This window comes from Meles meles, chromosome 13 (genome assembly GCF_922984935.1).
Source record: "Meles meles chromosome 13, mMelMel3.1 paternal haplotype, whole genome shotgun sequence".
NCBI lineage: Eukaryota > Metazoa > Chordata > Mammalia > Carnivora > Mustelidae > Meles > Meles meles.
This window is the reverse complement of record NC_060078.1, coordinates 57,574,420-57,597,491: the sequence shown is the minus strand read 5'-3', so window position 1 is coordinate 57,597,491 and position 23,072 is coordinate 57,574,420. Positions and strand designations below refer to the sequence as shown.

General features: G+C 39.1%; 1 protein-coding gene across 10 annotated transcripts in view; it reads right to left on the bottom strand.

Annotated features, from left to right (window-relative positions):
* The window catches only part of R3HCC1L (R3H domain and coiled-coil containing 1 like), an 89,656-nt gene extending 70,237 nt beyond the window's left edge, over window positions 1-19,419 (bottom strand). For 4 of the 10 annotated variants that reach the window (XM_046027673.1, XM_046027672.1, XM_046027674.1 and 1 more), the window contains exons 1-2: window positions 19,022-19,219; window positions 1,148-1,256 (exon numbers count right to left, since the gene is read on the bottom strand). The gene's annotated coding sequence lies outside the window, so the exon portion shown is untranslated. The other 6 variants (XM_046027675.1, XM_046027669.1, XM_046027676.1 and 3 more) reach the window with 4 other exon arrangements.
* Window positions 19,420-23,072: the final 3,653 nt, after the last annotated feature.

Here is a 23,072-nt window from a genome sequence, read left to right as displayed (position 1 = left end):
TTTTTGCCATATGCTTCAGCAGCACCCGAGTATGATTATCTTCTGATATTTGCTATGACTGACCCTCTCGATACCACTAAAGCCTTCACCCTACATTATCAGCTTTCCGGTTAACAGTGGTGACACATAAGAATCAGAAGCTGGAGGGGCGCCTGGGTGGCTCAGTGGGTTAAAGCCTCTGCCTTCAGGTCATCCTGGGATCATGTCCCACATCAGGCTCTCTGCTCAGCGGGGAGAGCTTCCCCCTCTCTCTCTGCCTGTCCGCCTGCCTACTTGAGATTTCTGTAAAATAAATAAATAAAATCTTTTTTTTCTTTTAAGATTTTATTTATTTGTCAGAGAGAGAGAGAGGGAGAACACAAGCAGGCAGAGCAGCAGGCAGAGGCAGAGAGAGAAGCAGGCTCCCCACTGAGCAAGGAGCCCGATGTGGGACTCGATCCCAGGACCCTGGGATTATGACCCGAGCCGAAGGCAGTGGCTCAACCAACTGAGCCACCCAGGCGTCCCTAAATAAATAAAATCTTAAAAAAAAAAAAAAAAAAAAAAAAAGAATCAGAAGCTGGAACAGACTGAAAAGATCATTAAGAGAATGTGGGTAAGAAGAGCCTCTTATAAAACAGTGATCATACCAACTTACTATATCTTCCTGGGGGAAAAAAACTTAATTAAAAAAAAACCTGTAGTGTAATAGTAAACAATTAAACTTAGTTTCACTATATACCTCATTATTTTTCATTTCTAATTTCTTTGATAGCATTCTTCATTCTGCTTCATTATGCCATACTGAAGATATAACTGACTGTCTATTCTTGCTGAATCAGTTCTTCAAACCCCATACAATAACAGAGGTTCTTTACTGCTGCCTGTATGAACCAGACAGAAGCTCTAGAGCTTGAAAGGAAGGATGTCAATTCTCGGTTCTTATGGTGGAGACACACTAAAAAGAGCAAAGCTAGTATATCAGCTTTGAGAACGAACGCTAATATTTAACCAGCCCGTTCTTTTTACAACAAACACCAAAATTATTTGTTTTACATGAGAGTTACAATTAAAATGACACTAAAGAAAAAAAATATACAAGCAAGCAAATATTTAGAGTAAACAATATTTCTATAATATTTGCAGAAATCAGAGTTAACTGACTTACCAAATAAATGACATTTATTTTCTGAATAATAAAATTCTAGAACATGCAGATAGATTGTGTCTAAAGGCAAACAGCACAAAGCTTTCCTTCTGATGAACAGCAATCTCACCTGGAAAATAATAATAATAAAAGTTATTTTTATAAAAATAACATAATTATCACTTCTCTGACACTAGTCTATGCAGTTAACTTTCATTATCTCATTTTGTGAGTACTAAAAGCATAACGTAGTCATTAATCTACCATAGAATGTGCAATGAAAATAAACACAAATGACAGAAATATTTCTTAGAAGCCCATCAACCAAAAAGAATAAAAAATGTCGTATTTTCTCACTTTCAGTCCTCTGAGAACTAATCTGAGGGGGCAGAAGAGCCTATTTACTGCCATTAAAGAGGGAGAGAGAGAGAGATAAAAAACAAAATAATACAAATGATGAAAAAACACAAAAAGATGATCAAGCTCTAGTCATTATTACAGTTCTAACTTACAGGATGGCACATGGCAGATACTCAGTAAGAATACACTGAATGGATGGCTGGATGGATAAAAATAAACTAGCAAAGAAAAAATAAAGCACATCAGTTAGCAGAGAAATGCAAAATATTTTTCTTGTCCATCAAACTGACAAAGATTAAAAAATAGAGCAATAAAGTCCTGTTTTGGTAAATGGAGACTGAATAAAGTTCACACATTGTTGGTGGAGGTATACATTTTATTAATGTATAAAGCATTTTAACAAATTTCAGATAATGAGCTTCTACTGGAATACTTATTCCAGAACTATTTATAATTGTGAAAAATTATAAGCAACTTTACTGTGCACCCATATGGGCAAGGTTAAATAAATTATGGTACATCTAGACTACAGAAAAATAGACAGTCATTAGAAAGAATAATGTAGCTCTATAAATATTGAAATAAAGACCTACAAACATATTGAGTTTTTTAAAAATGGAAAATTTAACAAGAAGGGTACAAAACCAATATAAAAATCTTGAAACATTCCTGAGACACAAAAGTAGATTTGAACAAATGGATTCAACACAATTCAACATCATAAAGATGTCAGTTCTCCCTCAAGCAAGTTATGAATTTAACATAATCCCAATAAAAATCTCATTTGAGCAAACTCTCTTATGGAGATAGACAGCTGATTCCCAAATTTCAACAGAAAAATAAAGATGTAAGACCAGCCAATGAAGCATTAGAAATGTTAAAAGCTATCCCTCAATAGATTATCAAGCCTCTATAATTCAAAGAGTGATAATGGTACAGAAATAGTGCTAAAGAATAGGAAGTCCAGAAATAAACTCAATGGAAATTTAATGTATGCTAAAGGGGGCATCTCAAAACACTGGGGCAAAATTGGACTTTTTAAAGAAAAAATAGCCAGGGTAACTAATTAGCATTTGGAAAAAAAATTATTAAACTTGTGTAATATTCATTTTAAAAACTCTAAATGGAGCAGGGATCTAAATGAAATAACTAAAATAATACAAAAACTAGAAGAAAGTAAGTAAATTCTTCTCTACCTGGGGGAAAGGGAAAGGTATTCCAACTATAACCCAAAATTCAGATGCAACAAAAGACTGAAAAATTAAACTACGTAAAATAAAAGCCTACACATACACACATGCAATGTGTCAAAAGACAACTGACAAACTGGGAGAAAATAACATGTACATATACATAATATAACATAACATATACATAATAACATATACAACTTAGAGCTAGTATCCCTAAAATAAAGAACTCTTAAAAATTGAGGGAGAGGGGCGCCTGGGTGGCTCAGTGGGTTAAGCCTCTGCCTTCAGCTCAGGTCATGATCCCAGGGTCCTGGGATCGAGCCCCGCATCGGGCTCTCTGCTTGGCAGGGAGCCTGCTTCCTCCTCTCTCTCTCTCTGCCTGCCTCTCTGCCTACTTGTGATCTCTGTCTGTCAAATAAATAAAAAAAAATTTTTTTTTAAAAAGTTGAGGGAGAGGGGCGCCTGGGTGGCTCAGTGGGTTAAGCTGCTGCATTCAGCTCAGGTCATGATCTCAGGGTCCTGGGATCGAGTCCTGCATCGGGCTCTCTGCTCGGCAGCGAGCCTGCTTCCCTCTCTCTCTCTGCCTGCCTCTCTATCTACTTGTGATCTCTCTCTGTCAATTAAATAAATAAAATCTTTAAAAAAAAAAATTGAGGGAGAAAAAAACCCTAATAGAGAAATTAATAAAAGACACAAGACAATTCGCATAAAAAAGGTATTTTAATGACCTTTATACACATGAGAAGATGTTCAGCCTTATTACAAACAAAAGAAGCATTAAAACTATATGGAGATACTTCTTACCTATAAGGTCAGCAAAAATTAAGAAGAAGTATTAACACACTCTGATGATAAGGTTGTGGGGAAATGAACACTCTCATACACTGCTGGTAAGGATTCAAATTTGTACAACCCCCCAAAGAAGTGTATTTAGTAATATTTATGAAAATTATATAAGCTTCTAAACTTCTGACCCAACCATTCCATCTTAGGAATCTACCCAAACATTTATTTCCAACATACAAAAATATGCATGACCAGGTGAGTCTCTGCAGCAGTTTGTAAATGCAAAATATTGGAAACAGCATAAAAGAATGGTTACCACCCTCACAATAGAGTAATACTATACAACTGTCAGAAGGAGGAAAAGAGAGAGAAGGAATGTGAGTCTCTAAGTTGATATAGAATGAATTCCAAAATATATTGTGTTAAATGAGGAAACCAAAGTATAAAAGAGTTATCTATAATATGCACCTTTTGTGTAAAAAAGAAGAGGAAGTAACAAAATATACATGTATCATTCCTGGGGGGAAAACACACAGTAAGGATAATTCAGAGAATGATGAAGCTATCTATCAGAGAGGGTGGGTGCAAACAGGTGGTAAGGGAGAAAGAAGGGTGACACTGCTCTGAGTATGTATTTTTTGTACAATTCTGACTTTTGAAACCATGTTAATGTTTCACATACCAAAAATTAGGAAGATCAATTAGGATGGGGAGAAAAACAGAATAAAAATAGAACTGAACTATATTTCAAATGACTAACATAACCATGTGAGGGAAGAAGAATGCTGAAGAGAGAAAACTAATCCAAGTAACTTTTAAACATGGTTTTTAGATCAGCACTGTCCAAAGGAAACATAATGGGAGCCACATAGGTACTTTAGTATTTTCCAGTAGCCACATTAAGATAAAATAGGTGGAATTAATTTTATTAATATATCTTATCTAAATATCTTAAGATATCTCAATATTTTAGGTATAATCAACATAAAGATAATACTAAAATACTAATAATATATTTGACATTCCTTATTTCATGGTAAGTTTTCGAAATCCAGTGTATATTTTACACTTATAACACAGTTCATGGGTAGTAGCTACCCTATTTGACAGTGGCGATTTAGACTACATATCCTTAGGCTAAAGGAAAAACCGACAACAAATACTGAACTCTCCTGGGGTGCCTGGGTGGCTCAGTCTGTTAAGCAGCTGCCTTCGGCTCGCGTCATGATCTTGGGGTCCTGGGATCGAGCCCTGCATCGGGCTCCCTGCTCAGCGGAGAGCCTGCTTCTCCCTCTGCCTGCTGCTCTGCCTACTTGTACTCTCTATCTCCGTGTCAAATAAAATATATAGATATAGATATAGATATAGATATCTATATCTAGGTTTCTCACTGTTGGAAGAGGGTACAGAATGAAGGAAGGACAGAATAAACCCTGCAGTATGGCTAGGATCAGAGGTAGCAGCATAAACTCCGTGCTTTCAGTAGACAGATGAAGATGTACTGAGTGTGTGTGCACGTACACACATACACCACACACATCTATGTCCTAGATGCCTGCCAAGAGGGCCTGGAGCAATGTTACCCAGTAGTAAGGAGGGCATCAAGAATCCAGATCATGGCTTTTAAAACCATTCTCTACTAAAAGGAACCTTTCAGAGCTCCTTGAAGAAATAACTCATTCCAGGGCTCAGGATGGGAAAGTACAAGATGAGTCCAAACATTTTGTTGTGATAAAAAGTAAGGCAGTACTCAAAGAATGAGAAGGGCAAGCCAAAAGGAGACAAATCGGTTTGAAGGGGCTCAGGGGCTCCCACTGGCCAAATCAGGGAGAGCAACAAAACAAATAAATAAGAATAGAAAAAAAAATGGCAGAATTAAACACCATTCAGGAACCTTCATGAAAATGACTCAGGCAGAAATCACTAATTGATACTAAAATTGGTGAATAAAAGTTTAAGAAGTAACAAGACATTCATAAAGTCTCAAACTGTTTTTTCAAAGATACTTCAGAATTACAAATAAAATGTGGGGGTGTCTGGGTGGCTCAATCAGTTGTGTGTCTGACTCTCGGATCATGAGATCAAGCCCTCCCCAACCCTGCATCCAGCTCTGCACTGGTGTGAAGCCTGCTTGAGATTCTCTTTCTCCTTCTGCTCCTCACTCCCCCACCCCTGCTCACATGTGCAAAAAAGTGAACACTCGCTCTCTAAAAAAAAAAAAAAGTGAATGTACTTAATCCCACTATACACATAAAAATAGCTAAAATGGCAAAGGTTGTTATGCATATTTTACCACCAAAAAATTACAAAAGGAAGAATCTTTAACTACACTGGAAAACCTGACAAGCATTACCTTTCAAAAAACTTGGAAAAAAAAACAAACAGGTTTGTTTTTTTTTTTAACATATGAAATAAGGATGGATTTTTAATGAAGCGATCCAAGATCACTCCACCAGTAATTCAACAACCTATACCTCCTGACATGATGCACTGAGAAGCATAACATTACTTCTATGGTGCTCCTGCCAAAAATGGATAACCTAAATCCAATCATGAGAAAACATCAGATAAGCCCAAATTAGAGGCATTCTACAAAATAACTGGCCTGAATTCTTCAAAAATGTCAATGTCATGAAAAAAAAAAAAAAACAGACTGAGGAAATGTTCCCGATTAAAGGAAACTAAAGAGATATGACCTTTGGAATGCACACCATGATCCAGAGTTTTCTTTTGCTATAAAAGCACATCATTGGGACAAGGGCTGAAATTTGAACAAGTCTGTAGATTAATAGTAATATTAAATCAATGATAACTTCCTGATTTTGACAACTGCAATGTGGTTACATAAAAGAACATCCTTATTTTTAGAAAATGCACTTTGAAGTATAGATATTCAGGGAAATAGGCCTACAACTTACTCAAATAGTTCAAGAAATAGATATACAGAGTATGTATATATAGAGGGAGAAAGGGAGAGGGAGAGAAATGAGAAGGAGGAAGAAGAGAAAGGGAGGGAGGCAGAGAAAAGGGAAATGTACAGAAGTGTTAACGTTTGAGATATCTGGGTAAATCTTTTGTATTCTTGGAACTTTCCGACAGTCTGAAATAACACCAACATAAATTAAACAGGAAAAAAAAAAGATGTTAGCACAGAACCTGGCACATAATCTGTAATCAAATAAATGGCAGCTATTAGATGTTGTTAATATTCTCTCTAAATTATGCACACAAAAAAGTCTTCTTAAGAGATATATACATTGAGGCACATGGGTGGCTCAGTCGTTAAGCGTCTGCCTTCAGTTCAGGTCATGATCCCAGGGTCCTGGAATGAAACCCTGCATTGGGCTTCCTGCTCAGTGGGAAGCCTGCTTCTCTCTCCCCGACTTCTCCTACTTGTGTTCCCTCAACACAAGCAGCTGTGGCTCTCTCTGCCAAATAAATAAATGGAATCTTTAATTTAAAAAAGAAAGAGAGAGACATTTATGGTGGGAAGAAATGGAGAGGGGGAAGCAAAATAATACACATTTCATTGAAACATACTTGCACAAATACGTAAGTAAATGCACAGAAAAGACTAGAAAACACACACTGAACAGTTAACAGTGGTTAGCACGGGGTGGAGGAATCGAAGTGATTCTTACTTTGTTCCTCATACTTATCAGTATTTGCTAGGTTTCTTATAATGAAGATGAATCATTTTTATGTTTTTTCCAAAAATTATTTGTAGAAATTAAAGGGACAGCCCGCAATCAAGGGAGGCATGACATTTTTTCTTTTCTATAATAGTACCCGCTCTGCAGACCCATATTTAGTTATTATTTTTGAGCACCATATGCTGTTACTTGCCTTTCATGTATTAAAATTATAATGATCATGTAGTATCATTTCACATAAAAATGTTATAGTTAGTCTTATCAAATCGTTTCAGCCCTGTGGGTTAAGAGAGTGGAATGGACATATGTGTATGAATTTGCTTCTTTACAAAATCCTACTAATATAAAAGTTTGTTTTTTGACATAGAAATCAACAAGGATGGAAAGAGGAAAAAAGAATAACACAATGTTGGAAGTTGGAACATATACAGCTATTTATAGCAGGTCCCTGGGGAGCCAAATCCCAATCCAGAAGTGGAGAAAGCAGAGACCCAACCCAATTTACAGCCAGAAACCCACACAAGGGTCAGGAACTGCCGGCACCACCTCTGGACTTGGAAGTGAAATGGAGACTATATGAGGAGCAGTTGAACCCTAGGTCCCCTTCTACCCCTTGAAAGAAAGCTTTAGGTTATCTCTGCAGAACTTAGAAGTAGAAGGGATGATCTATGGTTTATGGGCTGACTAAAAGTGCACCCTCTTTCCAACAGGGTGATGAAGCGAACATTTAATAGCTAAGATCTACTGTTCCCTACTCCATCCCTATATACCAGCTCCCCCAAAAATGCAAACTGTTGTAGATTACCAGGACCTCTGAGTATCTACAAATACCCAGCACTACATAAAAATAGACAAAGACCCCCCCCCCCACCACCAAGCCACATCACTATTACAGAATAAAAGCAGAGACTCAACAAGTTTCCAAGGAGTAGGTCCAAACAAAAGAAGAGGGTTCACGTGTTTGCTGAGGACTTCTCAAGAGCAATAGAAGACAAGGAGAAAAAAACTACACCTTCAAAATTCGGAAGAAAAACATTTCCAATCTAGCATTTTACACTCATTCAAACTATATTCATCAAATGTGAGGACAGGGGAAAAAAAAAAAAAGGACACTTTAACATGAAAAGGCTCAAAAAATTACCTCCTATGTATACTTTCTTAGAAAATTACCACAGGACTAATAATTCAAAGTTCTAACAAATTCAAGAAAAGACAGATTCTTTGTAGCCATAGAAAACTGCCAGGAGTATTGGTTTTAAATCCATTCAATTGGTAAGGACAACTCAACCCAGTAGGCACTTTTACAAGCCAAATAGTCAGGGACAGAATCACGTTCCCTACTGCCAACCAATGAACAACAGCGCCACCCAAGTAACCACGCTTCTATAGATGATGTTAACCCCCACCTCCACCTCTTAAAATCCTCCAGTCCCTGAACTCCACCCTCCCCAAAACCACTATGTAAGATAAACAACTCCACTCCCCACCCACAAAACCACTATGTAAGATTAACAATCTTCTTTGTTCAAGGAGACTGTGACTGAAGAGATATTCTACAGAGTGGGGTGATGGTCTCATCACCCTCTAACACCAAATGAAGAAATAAACCAAAGCAAAGAAAGGCATGGTGTACAGAAAACAGGGTATCTAACACAAGAGAAAAGTGAAGGAATGTGGGTGAATAGACATTCCAGAATTCCAGGATGCAAACTGCACCAAAAGTAGAAGACAAACAATTCAGACTGAAGCTATGTGACAGAGTCAAGAAGGTTGAAGGTTGTCATCCCCATGCTCTCTGCCATAGTACCATCTTTTTCATCTAACACAACTACTAGAGGATGTACTCTAAGTAAGAGGGTAAATGAAGAATAAGGAAGATAGGGGTTACAACACTGGGAATCAAACCGAAAAGGAGAGAAAAGTCTAAAGATAACAAAGAGAAATCTTCCCAGGAAAAGAGCTGTGAAGTAGGCCCAGACAGTAGGACAATGAAGGTCTCCAAAGAGAAGTTGCCAAAAGATTTTTTTAATAGGAAAGAAAATAAGAACTGACAGATTACTATGACTGACCTTGTGGAAAACTGCACTGAGAGGCTACTATTTCAGAACTATCAGCAAGTAAAATTTGCACAGGCATAATAATGTAAACACAACATCAACTATCTCATTTAACCAAATATTATAACTAAATTGGAAAGCTAGAGGAGGAACAGTAGTAGTGATGGTGATTTAAGAACAGTACAGCTTTCTCTACCGTAATAGAGACTCAATATAAAATGAAAAAGGACAGCACTGCACATATATTATTTTGAAACATGGAGATACATAAATGCCAGAAGAAATATCTCAAGGAGCTGAAAGCGGTTACTTTTAGTGAGGAAACCAGAGAGCATGGCGATTCACTGTATTTTGTTACAAATCCCTTTTTTACTATCTGACTTTTAAAACTTGTCTACTTTAAACTATATGTCTGTTGATAAAATACAAAAAACAACAACTGATGAATTTCTTATCTTAAATGTACTGTTCATCATTCAAAAATACGTAATAAAATATTTTCAATTGAAAGGAATAAGAAAAATCTTACAGGAAAAAAGTTTTCCCCTTTTTTTTGGGAAGACATTCATATTTGTAATACTGAAAGAATACAAACATACAAAATATAGAAGCTTTAAAAATAAAAAAAATTTAAAGCAAATAATCACCATTTGAGTAGATAGACAGAATTCAGTAATTGTAGTACTAGAGAGATTGTAGGTCTGATCTTACTTACAAATTCATTAATGATCAGGAGAGTGCAAATAACACATTTAATTAAATTTGCTCATTTATCTATTTGGGGAAGTACGATTAACAGCATAACAGCAGTAAAAGAGAGTAGTAATATAAAAGGACAGAGATGGATTAAAACATCGCCCAAAACAACCAAACTGGAGAGTGGATGGAAAGCTAAGTAAAATTATGGGCTTAAAACTACAAAAAAGAAATACATAAAATTTATATAAATTTATGTAAAATTATATACATAATTTTACTGCCCATTGTTGTCATATGAAGTAATTTAGGCCAATGCCAAGTTAAATGAGGAAATATATAAAAACACATACGCTGGGCACCTGGGTGGCTCAGTTGGCTGAGCAACTGCCGTCGGTTAGGGTCATGATCCCAGAGTACCAGGATCGAGTCCCACCATCAGGCTCCACAGGGAGTCTGCTTCTCCCTCTGATCTTCTCCTCTCTCATGCTCCTCTTACTGTCTCTCTCTCAAATAAATAAAGTCTTAAAAACACACATGCACACATTATGTATTCGTATATATATATACACACATACATGTACATACATACACATAATTTATTTCCTTAGAAGACTGATAATCCTTATTAAAAGCAAGGACTCATGAAGGATTACACTCTAAAAACAAAGTACTATTGATACAATCTGACAAGAATGGTTTTATAATTGTTTATGTTTATATATAAACTCTGTCAAAGATTACCAATAATGACCAACTGTCTAAAGACAATTAACTCTTTTATCTACCCTATATTCTTCATCTAGCTATACCTGGATTACCCTCCTGTTCCTTGTTCCTGTTCTTTGTGCCCAGGCACTGACCACTGAAAATAGTCTACATATCCCAACATCTCCAGCAGGAAGGTATGGCTAAGTGACTAATTTTCACCAATGGAATATGGGCAGAAGTGGTACATGTAACTTTCAGTAAATATCCTTAAAGGGAAGGAGATGTATTTTCTTCTTCCCTCTTCCTGATGGCTGGAACGTGAATGAAACAGCTGGAGCTCCAGTAACTATCTTAGACCATAAAGTGACTTTGGAAAAGAACAGAATCCATGCACAAAACAGCACCATGACAAACCAACCATACAAACCCTAGACTACTTTTGGACTTCCTGACATTAAAAGAAATACATTTCTATAATGTTTAAGTCTCTTTTATTTGGCTGCAACCAAATCTAATCCCGGTTAGTATAACTTCTATACTAAGATCCACTTCTTGCTGTCTTTCTTTATCTAAACAATCTTCACCTGCTCCTTTGCCAGCCCCTTTTCTGCCTCCCAAACCCTTACTATGAGTACTTGGTCTTTTCCACTCTTCTCCTAAGCCAACATTCTAAAAAACAAATAAAACAGAACAAAAACCAAACACACACATACACACACACACACACACACATCTCTATACTTCATGTCTTTTATTTGGGCTCTAGTTTTATCTCCAGCTGTCTATCATTTCACTTGGATGAGACATAACTGAACAGGAACATAACTGATTTTTAAAACAAACAAAATAAATACCATAGTGATGGTAGCAATAGCAGTGGTTGTTATGACACTAATAAACAGCTAATATTTACTGAACTCTTAATATTTGCCAGGCAGTGTTCTAAGTGTAAGAGCTAATCCTATGAAGTAGAGAGTATTATCACCATTTTAAAAAAAATGAGGAAACAGACCCAGACAAATTAAACCACTTGCTCAAGACACATAACTAATATATCAAAGAGATCATTCAAACCTGGGTTTTCCAGAACCTATTCTCTTAACCAGAGTGCACTGGTACTTTATTCTAAGGATGCTACCACAGCTTCAGACTTTTTAAGTTGTCCTCGGCAACCACACTATAATCATTTAAACATCCACCGTGGTAATAAATTTTATGCCTCTGCATTTTCAGAAACTGTCAAATATCACTTAGAAATCAGTAAATAAGATGAGTGATCAAGCTAGAAAATACTCTTTTGAAGACAAAGGATATGATCATCAAGAAATGAGACTGGTTTTCTTGTATGACTCTACTGGTTCTGAAATTAGTTTCAAAAGACAAATTCCAAAGAAAATTTGTTCGCTAAAATAAATGCATGGCCTCAAAAACAAATTACTTTAGGGACGCCTGGGTGGCTCAGTGGGTTAAGCCGCTGCCTTCGGCTCGGGTCATGATCCCAGGGTCCTGGGATCGAGTCCCGCATGGTCTCCTTGCTCGGCAGGGAGCCTGCTTCTCTCTCCACCTCTGCCTGCCTGTGTGCTCTCTCTCTCTCTCCTTCTCTCTGACAAAAAAAAAAAAAACAAACAAACAAACAAATTACTTTAAAAAGAAGAGCATTCGTTTTTAGGTTCTTTAGTTTTAAAGCACCAGATTTTAAGTACCACTCAAATTATCTAATACCTAAAACTTGTACTAGCACTTGAACTCATTATCTTTCTCCCTACACCTATCTGAGCTCCTTTCCCAATGTCACTATCAATGACACCACAATATACTTGCAAGGTCAGGCTCAAAACTTTGAGATTTTCTTATTTCTTCCAGCTCTTCCATCCCCATGCTTACTGTTCTTTCTCCACAAGAATACCATGTTTTCTTTCCACAATACCCCACCACTGTCCTACTGAAATACTCTCCAGCCATTCTCGACTACAGGTTATCCCACAAAGCTGCCAGGACAACCTTTCTCACTGTTTTCATCATATGACTTTCAACAGAAGTACCATCACCTCCAGGACCAAATCTACATTCTTCAGCCCAGCCTTCAAAGCCTTCCATTAATTCTTCCTCATTATCACACACTTATAAACCTAACAAATCACATCTCGGTACTACTCATCAACAGTAAAAATCATACCTTTCATTTGTGCATACTTTAACACTCCCTTTTTGTCTCACTCAACTCACATATTGCACTCATTTTTGCTTCTAACTTCTCCTCGTTCTTCTCTGTGTGGAATTGTCTTCTGCCCTCTCCAGTCAGTCTGTTACTCTATCACTTCCTTCAAGATCCTCCTCTTCCTTGAAGTCCAAATAACCCTCAGAGACTGCTCTATTTTGCATTCCTCAACACAGGGACCATCCAGTAGCAGAACTAGGAGACTCTCAAAGAATGACCAGACTAGGTCTTTGTCTGTCTATGAGTGATTTTCTAAGGAAAAGATTAATTTTCATCAAATTGTTGTGTCAAATACCTTAGAAGGTTTGCTGGATGGCTGCCACAGTGAAAGCCCAAAGATACCTTCAACTTGCCCTGCTTTTCAGTTTGGCAATGGTAAAGCCAGAAATTAAACCCATCTCCTCATTTCCCCACCCAAAATGAATACAAATTTAAAGACCACTGCGCAGAATATAATTCCTGCTAGTTTTAGAAACTGTGCTAGACACTATTCATAAAAATGTTATTTTTTTTTTACTCAGGATACAAAATTTACACACAATAACAAGAGATTCCAATTTAAGTGTGTTTGTGTTACATTAATACATATACACAGAAAACAGAAAGGAAGGAAATAATCCAGAATGTTAAAAGTTACTTCCAAACGGTGAAAAGAAGATATATTTCCCAAATCCTCTGTAATGAACACATACTGATTTTATAATAGTAATAAGAAATACTTACAAAATTAAAATTGTGTGATATTATAAAGTCAAAGATAAATTCCCTGACTGTGAACTCAAGAGTCAGAAGCAAAGAAAAGTTTCAGGCTACCCAAAGAAACAAACAAGAAGCACAGCACAAAAAAGAAACACCATGGCAAGAAGGGAAAGAAAAGCAATGTCACTAATGTGACAACATTGGTGGCAGAAACCAAGAGCTACATGGCTTCTGGGGTTTGTCAACTCCAGTACTTAATAAATCACCGTTTCTCACACTAGAAGAGTTAGGAAGCCAAAAAAGTCACTGGAAATTCTGAATATAGTATTGAAAGATGGTCACACTGAGTTTGAAACTGTTATCTGGGATGGCTGCAGAGAATTACCAATGACATAAACAAATCCAGGCTATTTATTTTCCTCTAGGTCTTTTCCTAAAATTAAAATGTGAATTGAAAGCACGAAAGTTCCAAAAAGATTCACAGAATAAAAAAGTTTAGAGCCATAAATAGGTCAATAAATTCATCTTTTCCTAGCACTAGGTTTTTAATTCCAGTCCAAAATCCTTTATCCAAAACTCTTGGAGTCAAAGAGGCTTCAGAAATCAAAATTCATGTACGTGTTTGTGTTCTTCTCTTGGACTCTGCCTTTCAGCGAGTTTCTTCCCCATAGCTACCCACCCCATTTCCAAATCATTCTTGTTACCTTTTCCCTCTGATCTTTGTAAACAAGCAGGATTGCTATTATTATCCCTATTTTACAGACAATAGAAACTATAAACTGGACTACTGGTATAAATTTGAGAGTTTAGGATTTGAATCCAAGTGCTTCTCTTCTTTCTTAAGAACGCTTCTGGTATTACATGGCAAAGAACTTGAAACAGCCCAATTACAAGCCAATATTAAAATTATGCATATTCTTTTCTAAGAAGCAAATCTCCTACTAAGGAGTACCACCTACCCTTTGCCCCTATTTTTGCCTCTGTGCCAAGTTAAATGGTCAGGAGCTGTCACAAATAGATACCATCACATTTACACGTTAACCTGTGTTATCTGGGAACCTCATAATACTAGACACCAGAACCTGCTGTTTCCAACAGTGTTTCTCTGCTTCTCTATTTTTATCCCTAGTCTGAAAACAGCCATGTTTGACATAAAAAGAAAAAAAAGATAGAAGAGGGAAAACAGATATTAATAAAACTGAAGAGTGAATTTGAAGAATGGAAAGCTATATAGAAGACTAGCATAAGACAGGTGAAAAATGCACACCACAGACTGGGAGCAACTGGTCTATGTTTTATTGTGAGAGGAGAAAACCCTCTTCAAATGCAGGCTTATAGCTTGCTGAGTAACACCCTATAACTTCTCTTCTATCTAAAGCTCTGACAACTGGAATTTCTCTGTAATTCAATAAACTCTTACAAGTTACACGGGCTTCATCCATCCTGCTGGGCTCATTAACAGGGAACTCTAAATGTTTTCTCCACTAGCTAAGAACACATTTTCTGGTGGGTGGCATAGAAGGAGGGTTCTCTTTCAAGATATAAATAACCTAATTCCATTTCTTCTCACTTCTTCTATGAGTAGTGGTCGTCAAAGATCATCCTATACGCCCCCAGTTTTATACAAAGTGTGAGAGCTACGCTTATATTTATACAGGGTTATAATTAAAAGTCTATACTTTTACTTCTGGCACTAATTCATGTAATTCTATTATGTCTCATGAGTGCTTGAGTACTGAATCAACAACATACCAGTTTTATCATTCGTTCTGGTGAGCTATTTTGTGAGTAGTTAGCTTATGGAGCTAATGAGGACAGGGTCACAGATTCAGACATGCTGGCCAATTAGCTTTGCTGTGTTTCAAGGTTCCATAGTCACAATCAACAACCTTAACCTTGGCTAACAACAACAAAAATACACTAATCATGTGAAGCATTAAGGGAATGAATATAGATGTATTACCAAAATCAATGACTATCAGGAAAATGTAGTAACAATTTTTAAAGAAATACTAGTAACATAATCTACCTTTTGCCAACCCTGGTTGGTATGTGCCTGGTCCAAATAATCTCTAATCTTTTCAGTCATGTGGGGCTGGTATAACTATTCCTGTTTGAAAGATGATAAGAAAATGAACTCGGAATGACAGTAAACCGAAGTCATAAATTACTATTAAGTAGTAGAGGCTGGATTCAAAACTTGATCTAACTCCAAAGCTTAGGCTATTTCTACAATACCAGATAGTGTCTCTAGATTGTGTCTTAGGGACAGAGGACAATCAACAAAATGTTTTTATTCAGAACTACTCAGCGCAGTCATTACTAACTGAGCATACTACATACTAACTATCATACATTATTAACTAGCATACTACACTACAAACAGATGCTATAGCTGAGAATGAGTCTACCTTCCAAAACTTCTCTAAGTAAAAGAAGTCAATGAACAAAAGTGTTTACAACAAAGGGGAAAATAACACATTACAGGACACAAAGTAAATTTTAATGGAAGTGACTAGTGTCATAGTTTTGTATAAAAGTCTATAGTGAAAAAATAGTTATATTGCTGATTCATAATTAAAAGTAAGAATAAGAGGTGCCTGTGTGGCAGTTGGTTAAGCATCTTACTCTTGGTTTCAGCTCAGGTCGTGATTTCAGGGTTGTGAGATGGAATCCCACATCAGGCTCTGAGCTAAGCATGGTGGAGATTGCTTAAGATTCTCTCTCACACAAATAAATAAATAAAAAAAAATTTTTTTAAATAAAAGAATGAAATTGGCAAGGTGGAGCCAGAGGATACCACATCTAAGAGAGTAAAGAACACATTTCCTAAGTTTCTGAGCCTGCAGATTTCTTGTAGTCAACACCTATTTGCAGGAATTAAAAATAAACACTTCAATTCTTAACCTTAAGATTTTGCTTTGACCAACAAATCAGTTTTCGCTATTAGATTTTTCTTCACTTTTCTTCTTGGTTTCTCTAAACCCTCACTTCCTTGCAAATGCACATACACCAACGTCACTAAGAGTTCTCACCTTCAAAAAATGAGGTCACCAAGCCTTCTGGAACCTACCCACTAAGCTAACTTTTAGAATTGAATAGTCTGACTTAAAAAAAAAAAAGGCAGGGGTGTGGGGAAGGACAAAATGCTCTACAAAATTCTGTCAAAAATGCTCTACAAAATTCTGTCCTAGGGACGCCTGGGTGGCTCAGCTGGTTGGACGACTGCCTTCGGCTCAGGTCATGATCCCGGAGTCTCGGGATCGAGTCCCGCGTCGGGCTCCCGGCTCCGCGGGGAGTCTGCTTCTCCCTCTGACCTTCTCCTTGCTCATGCTCTCTCTCACTGTCTCTCTCTCAAATAAATAAATAAAATCTTTGAAAAAAAAAAAAATTCTGTCCTAGTTGATAGGCAATATAAATCATAAACATAGATAATTGTCCTACTACAAGTTACAATGTGCAGACAGAAAACCCCATTCTCACTACAGGTTACGAATAAAGCACCAGTTCAAAGCACACCCAAAAACAACCTTTTCACAACAGCATCTGGAAACCTCTAAAAATAAAAAAATGGCATAATATAATCTTTATATAAGGTGCAAATGATTAAAAAAAAAAAAAACCACCCTGCAATCTGGGTACTTCTACTTACAGTATTTTTGGGTTACAAATAGCTACCCCATTTTATGGGGGGAGAAAGAGAGAATCTCAAGAAATACATTATCTAAAATTATCATTTTGATCATCCTCACAGTCAACAATTACAACAGCAATAAGATAATGAGTAACTGTTCCAGGCACTACTAAGGTCCTTATACTCACATCTCATTTAATCCTTATAGACATCTTGTGAGGTAAATGTTATTACATCTAGTTTAGAGACTAGTAAACAGGCTTAGAGGTCAGCTAATTTGCCAAAAGTCAAAGAAGTCACAGCACCAGGATTTGAACTCAATTTGTTCAACTTTGTACATTCAACTAATGCACTGTACTGCCATCCTGGTTTCTGAACCGCATTCAAGTATTTTTCAACTAATGATTTCAGTGTAAATACAGGACTACCTAATTACTACACCTCCAAACCCAGAAAAAGTTGATTGTAAAATCCCCATTCTCTCTAAGGGAAAAATAAGACAAAAAGCCACCTGCTTAGAGTCTCAGATCTTAATTACGAGAAGACTGGGATAGGGGCTAATTATATTCTGAATCCTAACTATGAGGAAACAAGAGTTCTAGCACATATACCTAGGATAGGTGAAGATAACCCCAATATTTCAGCAAGTATGTACACAAGGTTAGTGGCACTGTATTAGCATTAGAGCTAGATTTAGGACCAGTAGTATCTGAAAAGGGCGGGGGGAAGAAAACACAAGACCAGCTAGAAACAGGTATTAGGTCAGCACCACAAAAAGAGGAACATTAAGTGCTGAGATATTTGTACTTGTGTAATGAATGAAGGTTATGAGAGAGCAAAAGGGGTAGACAGTTGGGCGTGTTGGGGGAAGGGAAGTGTCCAAATTCTGGGGGACCTTAAAATCCAGATGAAGTTTAAAACTGACTCCACGGGGGCACCTGGGTGGCTCAGTCCTTAAGCATCTGCCTTCAGCTCAGGTCATGATCCCCGAGTCCTGGGATGGAGCCCGGCATTGACCTTCCTGACATCAGGTGTCCTGCTCTGCCGGGACCCTGCTTCTCCCTCTCCCACTCCCCCTTCTTGTGCTCCCTCTCTGGCTGTGTGTCTCTCTGTCAAATAAATAAACAAAATCTTAAGGAAAAAAAAAATGACTCCACAGGTGCTAGGGCCTTAATGTCGCCTCTTCAACAGAAACATGGCTTAAGAATGTTTGTATGGCTTGTACTCCTTTCCAAACACACTTCCACCTATTAACTCATTTGATTTTCACAAAGAGTGTGATCATACTTATAATTGAGTTCATAAAGACGTAAATGTGGTTTTAAAATACAACTGCCCTACACTGAAGAAAGGTTATCGAGGCTACATCTGATACATGCTTTCTCACATATATCACTTCTGTCGAACCCCCGAAACAGCGGGAAACAGGCAAGCCAAAAACTATCATCCCCTTTTTTCAGATACAGAAACCAAGGCTGCGGTAAATGGGCTACAAAAGGTGACAAGCCCAGCAAGTGGCAGACCTGAGACTCCTGGGGCATTAGACTCCAAATCCTATCCTCCTTCCCCTTCTCAACTCTGACAGGCGTCTTTATTGATAAAGAAAACTTTTAATAATCGGACTAGGGGTTTTCCGAGGGCCGCCCAAGACAACCAGGAAGTACATCCTCCAGTACAGACAGCTCACGCCCAACCTACAGCCCGTAGCCCGGGGCCCCCGGCCAGCCAAGCGGACTCACTGGAAAAGCTCGCAGCCCGGAAATCGCCGGCTGCCCCGGGCTCTTCTCGGGACGGCCTCGGTGGCCTACAGCCCCATACCCCGGACTGAGGGGAGGGGGAGGAGGAAAGGCAGGGAGAGGGGGGGGTCCGCCAAGGACCCGCTCAGTACCTGTTGAAACCGGGGGCAGAAATGTCCTCTCCGCAGAGAGTACTTGGGAAGAGGGCCCAGAGCCGCACGCACTCTTACAACACCAAAAGGGGCTCAGAGGAACCCCGCAACCCAGAGCCCGCAGGGGTCGAAGGGCGGCAGCTTCCCAATAACCTCCGCCCCAGGCGGGGACCCGCCCCTCGCATCACGTGAGGGGAAAAAGTACCGGTAAAAAACAAAAAGGGAAAGGAAGTCTAGTCCAAAGTGTACAGGGAGAAGTGGAAGCGACCGGCCCTGACTGGGGGTGCGAAGGAAGGGAGGGACAAGGACGCGGGATTGCTCGTTTACCGGGGACGCCGTCGCTCTCTGCTTCCGCCGCCTCCTCGAAGCTCATGCTCTTCCGCTGGGGCGCCGCCAAGCCTCGACTCCGCCCCCGCCTAGCGCCGCGGGGCCTTCTGGGGACTGTAGTCCTTCCAGGTCGGTGCTACGTGTGCTGCTTCCCGGTCACGTGGGGGGAGGGCTGGCAAAAACTGCGAGGAAGGGAAGGCGTTTGCGCATCTGTCTGCCAACCCTCCCCGCTTCCTCTCGGCTATAAACGTGCTCTGGCCTCCTCACGTCCGACTCAGTCACAACATCCCTCCTTTTCCTTTCACAGCCAAGTTTTTTGAAAAAAGCAATCTAACTCGTCTCCGCTTCTTCCTGCGTGTCCTGCAGGTTCTGCCCCCAGGAAATGCCCTTCTTGCCAATCAAATCCTCATTGCCAAACTAACGGGAGGAATTTTCAGGTCTTCCAGTTTAATCTTTAGGCACCATTCGAGGCTGTTGGACAATCTTTATCCCTCACTTTCTCTGTTACTACTTTGTATTTTCCTTCTCAGGCTCAAATGGTCACTGAATCTTACAGAGTCTATCTCCCAAGCATCTCTTGAATCTGTTCTGTCTTCACATCCACTGCCAGTGATTTAACTCAGACTAGCATCATTTCTTGCATTGGCTTCCTTAGTGGTCTCAGCACCTCAGCACCTCTGTGTAGTCCTGCCTACTGCCATCTGGCCCATTTGTGTAAAAGGCAAGTTTAATCATGTCACACTTTTGGTAATCTTCTTTAAAGGATTCACTCGATTGGATTTGGGAAGGGGCATGGAGGTGAATCCCTTATGTAGCTTTTACAAAACAAGAATGCTAGCCCCACTACTCCCCCACCATTGCCATCCCATATTGTGGTTGGGAGGTCTAGAGAAGGAAGATTTATAACATCTTAATTTAGGGTAGGTGGGCATAAGCAAATTTTAAAGGTTCCCCAGGTGATTGACTCACTTAACAAGAATGTTTTTTATTGTCTATGCACACTAGGCATTGGGGTGGGTGCTGAGAAAATACTAGCGAGCAAGACAGTCCTTGCCCTTCTGGAGTTTACATTCTCTTGAAAGAGAGAAATAGATAGAAATCAAATAGAGAAACAGATAGAAATCAAATGATCACATACAAGAAAACAAAACCAATGATAATAAAAACCACAATTACCAAAACCCAGAATTACCAGCTGTGATAAGAATTATGCAGGAAAAGCAAACAGTCCCTTTCCCTTCCCCTCTGCCACCTGCTCCAGCCCAGGGTGGAAATTAGCATACGCTCCTGGTCTATCAAACAAAATCTGTCAGGAGCTAATATCCTCCCACTCCCTCCCACATACATCTAGATTTACTAGACTGCTGGATTGCACTTGCTCTCTCACCTTTGCAAAAGCTGTCCCTCTGTTTGGAAAACCCTTCCCTTTCTCCCTTTACGAATTTCTACCTTGTCTAATTCTCCTCTGTTGGACCAAAAACAAACCCAGCATAACACCAGACACATGGAAGGATTTTCCGAGGATTGGTTTGAGTCAGCTGATAGCTACCAGGCAAGCAGAGGGGAGTCAGGATGGTTGAATGTGGGCTACTGGGGGCAGGGCTACATTAGCCAGTTTGGAAGCATAGGGCCTGAGCCAACATACCCATCTTTCACAACACAGATCAGGTGTCACCTCCTCCAGGAAGCCTTTACTGAGCTCCCCCAAGATAAACTACTGCCTCTTTATTATGTAATCATTTGCTCCCATCCCAGCCTCTTTTCCAGTGACATGCTAGACCCAGATCACACCAGGTTTGAAGAGCCAACTGTTAAATACTAAGGAATTTTACAAGTCAGTTTCTAAGCCATTGGTAGCTTGAAATCCGCTGTGACTGGAGTATTTAAACCACCATGCAAATAAGCAAATGACAAATTATGGCCTTTGGGGGGTTTTTTTGGAGAGTCGTTTTGCCAGCATATAACTGTCTTTATCATCTCATGCATCTCTACGTTGTACGGTGGAGATGATTCCCCTATTAGATGAATTCCTTGTAACAACTTTATTTAGCATGTATTTATTGTTATTTATTACTATGCACAAGGGACTAGCAAGATGCTGAAGGGTATACAGTGAAAACAAAAAAGCATGGTCCTTACTGTGAAGGAGCTTACAATCTAGCAGATAAGACAGAAAATAAATAAAGACCTCCATACCTACAAATTGAGCTGGGCTGCTTTGTGACACAGCATGCTGGCAATGAGTGGTAGTGAGCAGAGAACACAACACTGCTTTGACAAGGTGGTCCAGGATGGCCTGCCTGAGCAAATGAACATTCCACTGAGCACCAGAGGGTTGAGAAGGAGATAGTCAAGGGGAAAAGTGTTCCAGCCGAAGGCATCAGGCTATACAAAATAAAGCTAGGCTGTTTGAAGGACAGAATCATCAGTTTTGTGGGGTTGATATGATGATTAATTGTGTCAACTTGACTGTGCCACAAGGTGCCTAGATTAAACATTATTTCTGGGTGTGTCATCAAGGATGTTTCTGGTAGAGATGAGCATTTGAATCGGTAGACTCAATAAAGTAGATTCCCCTCTCCAGTATGGTTAGGCATCATCACATCTGCTGAATCCCTGAATAAAACAAAAATCAGTGGAAGGGAGGATTCATTCCCTTCTTGCTTATCTGTTGAACTGAGACATTGGTCTATTGGTCTCCTCCTGCCCTTGGACTAGGATTCACACCACTGGATCTCCTGGTTCTCAGGCCTTTGGACTCAGACTAGAATTATACCATTGGCTTTCCAGGGTCTCCAGCTCGCAGAGGGCAAGAGACTGTGAGTCTTCTCATTCTCTACAATCACATGAACCAAGTCCTCACGATAGAAAAAGTGTGTAAATCTCATAAACACACACACACACACACAAATAGGAGAAAATTATCTATTTGATAGATATCCTGTTGGTTCCTATTCTCTGGAGAACCCTGATGAATTCAGGCAGAATGTTGATTTAGTGATCCAGATGACAAGAAGATAACTAGGGGTGCCTGGGTAGCTCAGTGGGTTAAGCCTCTGCCTTCGGCTCAGATTATGATCTCAGGGTCCTGGGATGGAGTCATGGGCTCTCTGCTCGGCAGGGAGCCTGCTTCTCCCTCTCTCTCTGCCTGCCTCTCTGCCTACTTGTGATCTCTCTCTGTCAAATAAATAAAATCTTAAAAAGAAAAAAAGAAGAAGAAGAAGGGCTAAGTAGAACTAGGTGTGCATAGCCCTGAGGTCACAGGAAGGACCTTGGATTAAATTATAGCCACCAAAATGTTTAAACAAGGGAGTGATGTTATCGATATACATTTTGATCTGACCACTCTTGGTTTTGTTTGGAGGACCACAGTAGAAGTGGGAGCACATTGTGGCTACAGTCTAGGTAAGAAATAACGAAACCAAGTGCTGGCCATGAAACAAAGTGCGTGGGTTTGACAGGTATTTTGCAGACTGAGTCTACAGGACTTGCTGAAAGATCAAAGGTAGGCCACAACAGGCTGGTGAAGGCAAGAAAGGACCCAGGGACAAAGGTTATTCATATTTATCTGCATATCCTCAACCCCTAGAATAGTGCCTGGCACATAGTAGGTGTTCAATAACTGTGTGTTCAACAATTTCATTCATTCTACGTGAGAAGCCCTGCGCACTGTCAAGGTCACATTGCTTCATATAGGGCCTCCAATAGCCCACACAGTACCTTT